At 48.2% G+C, this 4,759-nt stretch overlaps 2 non-coding genes across 2 annotated transcripts; both read right to left on the bottom strand.

Annotated features, from left to right (window-relative positions):
• Window positions 1-229: 229 nt before the first annotated feature.
• On the bottom strand, window positions 230-4,009 carry LOC113368509. Its single transcript, XR_003366421.1, has one exon. It is a non-coding gene; the product is annotated as a large subunit ribosomal RNA (ribosomal RNA).
• Window positions 4,010-4,336: 327 nt separating this feature from the next.
• Window positions 4,337-4,491, bottom strand: LOC113368554. Its single transcript, XR_003366455.1, has one exon. It is a non-coding gene; the product is annotated as a 5.8S ribosomal RNA (ribosomal RNA).
• Between the last annotated feature and the right edge of the window lie 268 nt (window positions 4,492-4,759).

Below are 4,759 nucleotides of genomic sequence, written 5' to 3'. Positions count from 1 at the left end.
AATTGAAAGAAATAATGAATATTTCTAGTATTGGAATTTATCGATAAGTTTTGATTTACTTGCTGACTCACGCACGTTGTACAAAATAGCTAGGTAGATACAAGAAGTGTCACATGTACAGCATGTACAAGTTTTCGACTGTCAAGCCTACTGATTGTGGCATGCTGCAATGCGACATAAGGCTTAAGGCTTATGCTCTAATAGCGTGGGGTGACGTCAAGCCAACATGACAAATCCCCAAGCCAAGGGCTGAGTCTTAACGGATCGCAGCGTGGTAATTGCTCTGCCGAGTACAACACCAAGCCAGGTACCTAAGTCGTTTACAAACGATTCCGAGTCTCTACATCGAACTAGTGACCCATGATCGACCGCTTTAGGCAACGCAGATATAACGGACGGATATCGCCACTGTCAGGCGCCTCATTCGGCTAAAAATGGCTCGTGCGATAAACGGCGTGTGCCGAATACCTAATAAATCACATTGTATTGAGCCTTTCGACTCACGAGACTCCTAGAGATATCGTTGCTTACTTTGTCTAGAAAGGATACGGTCTTAGAGGCGTTCAGGCATAATCCCACGGATGGTAGCTTCGCACCACCGGCCGCTCGACCGAGTGCGTGAACCAAATGTTCGAACCTGCGGTTCCTCTCGTACTGAGCAGGATTACTATCCCAACGACGATTCATCAGCAGGGTAAAACTAACCTGTCTCACGACGGTCTAAACCCAGCTCAGGTTCCCTATTTGTGGGTGAACAATCCAACGCTTGGCGAATTCTGCTTCGCAATGATAGGAAGAGCCGACATCGAAAGATCAAAAAGCAACGTCGCTATGAATGCTTGGCCGCCACAAGCCAGTTATCCCAGTGGTAACTTTTCTGACACCTCTTGCAGAAAACTCTTCAAGCCAAAAGGATCGATAGGCCATGCTTTCGCAGTTCCTGTGCACACTGAACAACGGGATCAAGCCAGCATTTGCCCTTTCTCTCTACGCGAGAAACTCCCCGCCAAGCAGTTTTCTCGAATCGGATCACCCTAGAGTATTGTTGGCAATCGGCGCAATGCCTCACACCACTCTTATGCGCTTGGCTCTAGAAAACCGTGTCAGTCGGAACGCAAGTTTTTGACGCACGCTTTCCGCCCAATCGAGTAAGTAAAGGAACGATAAAAGTAGTGGTATTTCACCGACGATATTACTATCTCCCACTTATGCTACACCTTTTATGTCTCCTTAGAATGCCAGACTAGAGTCAAGCTCCACAGGGTCTTATTTCCCCGCTAATTTTTCCAAGCCCGTTCCCTTGGCAGTGGTTTTGCTAGAAAGTAGATAGGGACAGTGGGAATCTCGTTAATCCATTCATGCGCGTCACTAGTTAGATGACGAGGCATTTAACTACTCTATAGTCATAGTTACTCCCGCCGTTTACCCGCGCTTGCTTGAATTTCTTCACGTTGACATTCAGAGCACTGGGCAGAAATCACATTGCGTCAACACCAGCTACGGCCATTGCAAAGCTTTGTTTTAATTAGACAGACGGATTCCCCTAGTCCGTGCCAGTTCTGAGCTGATCGTTGAATGGCGGCCGAAGAGTACGACTGACCGACCGAAGCCGGCACAGAAACCTCGCAGCAAGAAAGATCCGCGGGGGGCCTAGACACGGGACCGAGCTTGGATCTAAGTCACAAGGACAATTTTACCTCGCCCAGGCCCAGCACATTGGCCTACGCCCGCTTCCCAACCAAGCCCGGCACGCCCCGATCCTCAGAGCTAATCCTTATCCCAAAGTTACGGATCCAATTTGCCGACTTCCCTTACCTACATTTATCTATCGACTAGAGGCTCTTCACCTTGGAGACCTGCTGCGGATATGGGTACGAACCGGCGCGACACCTACCGTAGACCTCTCCTGGATTTTTAAGGTCCGAGGGGAAGATACGGACACCGCCGCAACAGCGGTGCTCTTTGCGTTCCAAACCCTATCTCCCTTCTAGAGGATTCCAGGGAACTCGAACGCTCATACAGAAAAGAAAACTCTCCCCGTATTACCCAACGGCGTCTCTAGGTCATTTTGGGTTACCCCGACGAACTCTCTTGCAAAGGCTCGACTTGTAAACGGTTTCGCTGCCGGTTTCCGGAATAGGAACCGGATTCCCTTTCGCCCGATGGGTGTAAAATTTTATTCAAAATAAAATACACCAACATCAACATAGGATTTCTCCTGGGGCTTAGGATCGACTGACTCGCGTGCAACGGCTGTTCACAAGAAACCCTTCTTCACGTCAGTCCTCCAGGGCCTCGCTGGAGTATTTGCTACTACCACCAAGATCTGCACCGATGACGGCTCCAGGCAGGCTTACGCCCAAACCCTTCTGCGCACACCACCGCGACCCTCCTACTCACCAGGGCGTCAAAACGAACTATTATGAACGTTTCTCATGCCCTGGCGGACGAGTATAGGCACGACGCTTCAGCGCCATCCATTTTCAGGGCTAGTTGCTTCGGCAGGTGAGTTGTTACACACTCCTTAGCGGATTCCAACTTAAGTCTTAAGCAACCAACGCCTTTCATGGTATCCCATTATCGTCGTTTAGGCGCCTTAACTCGGCGTTTGGTTCATCCCACAGCGCCTATTCTGCTTACCAAAAGTGGCCCACTAGGTAGTCTGATTCAAATCTCTGGTTTCACTATTCAAGCAAGCCAGAGATCTCACCCATTTAAAGTTTGAGAATAGGTTGAGATCGTTTCGGCCCCAAGGCCTCTAATCATTCGCTTTACCGGATGAGACTCGCTCATCGAATGCTAGCTATCCTTAGGGAAACTTCGGAGGAAACCAGCTACTAGAAGGTTCGATTAGTCTTTCGCCCCTATACCCAGTTCCGACGATCGATTTGCACGTCAGAATCGCTACGGTCCTCCATCAGGGTTTCCCCTGACTTTGACCTGACCGGGCATAGTTCACCATCTTTCGGGTCCTAGCGTGTACGCTCTGAGCGCGTCTCTTCTCGCAATGAGAGTGAGACGCTTCGGGATTGCAAGCACGCATTCGTAGATGCGGCCCGTCTTCCCTCAGTTTACATAAGCAAACATTTACGTTCATTGCGCCTTTAGGTTTTGTATTTTCCAATGACTCGCGCACATGCTAGACTCCTTCAAAGCTCCCTCCGCCAAAGCAATAGCATCGCTGACCGGTAATAGAGTCCGTCCGAGGACACGGCAGCTAACAGCTTGAGGCGGCATCGATGTAGGATCAGGTCCGACGGCCAATAACCGTCCGTGCTTGCAACCAGCCAAACGCTTAAAAGCGACCCTATACCATATCATTTATACCGTCTGGCAGTCGACCGGAGCACGCGGGTCTGACGCGAATAAATTCGTGACAGGCTACCGCCGCGGTCATAGATCGACACCAAACGGGTCGCGGCGTCCTACTGAGAGAGAAGTGCATGCAATCGCCGCCTAACGCATAAACCGACGACGTATCGCAGAACGAATCCCGGTCAATCGCACGCCAATAAATGGAAGACAACGATAACATTGAATCTCTCCTTTCGATCTTTCGGGATTCTCAGGTTTACCCCTGAACGGTTTCACGTACTTTTGAACTCTCTCTTCAAAGTTCTTTTCAACTTTCCCTCACGGTACTTGTTCGCTATCGGTCTCGTGGTCATATTTAGCCTTAGATGGAGTTTGCCACCCACTTAGAGCTGCACTCTCAAGCAACTCGACTCTGAGTAGAAATCCTCTCGATACGCACAACGGTTGCTACGGGCCTGGCACCCTCTATGGGTAAATGGCCCCATTCAAGATGGACTTGAACTCGCCGCAACGCACCGAGATATTCGGATCCTCCCTAACACTACATTTCTCAGCGTCCGTCTCCGGCCGCGGGATTTAGTGCTGGGCTCTTCCATGTTCGCTCGCCGCTACTAAGGGAATCCTAGTTAGTTTCTTTCCCACCGCTTAGTAATATGCTTAAATTCAGCGGATAATCTCATCTGCTCTGAGGTCGTATTATGATTATGATGTGCTCGCAAACATTAGTAAGCAAGCGCACACAAAATCGACGAGAAACCTTTGAATCGTCCACATTTGCCGGAACGAAACCGAATTTCGAAAAGTTCGGGTTTCCGGTTATCGGGAGGGTCGCAAGAATATAAAATCTCTAGGACACACAACCCGCCGTAATCCTACAGAACGTCAACGAACGATAATGTCCGATGTTGCAAAGTAGACTGGCTCACACGTTGAGTGAATTATTTAAGAGCACGCATGTACGCAAAACTCGATCATTCGCCGGCAAGCCGTTTAAAGCAAGCGGCAGTCTGGTAATGTTATACGACTCTCAGCCAGAGGTGGTCCGGGAACAGTATCCGAGGACCGCAATGTGCGTTCGAAATGTCAATGTTCATGTATCCTGCAGTTCACATGTCGACGCGCAATTAGCTGCGTTCTTTATCGATCCACGAGCCAAGTGATCCACCGTTCAAGGTGATTTTATATATATTTATACATATGATGTATTTTATATATACTAATGATGCATAATACTTTATATGTTTTCTTTAGAGAAATATCGAATCGTGAGGAGTGTTGCTTTAACCTAACCGCACTTTGCATTTTGACAAGTTAACAACTACACAGATTGCTATCTAAACCATAAAAGATACAAAAAAACTTTGTTCGTACGAAAGATGCAGAATAAAATTACGAATAAAATGGTATATAAATGATTAAGTGTGTTCATATAATTTTCTCTAGA

This window comes from Ctenocephalides felis, unplaced genomic scaffold, assembly GCF_003426905.1.
Source record: "Ctenocephalides felis isolate EL2017-DRISC unplaced genomic scaffold, ASM342690v1 CF-g0.4_SCAFFOLD_01170, whole genome shotgun sequence".
NCBI lineage: Eukaryota > Metazoa > Arthropoda > Insecta > Siphonaptera > Pulicidae > Ctenocephalides > Ctenocephalides felis.
This window is presented reverse-complemented; position numbering and strand designations above follow the sequence as displayed.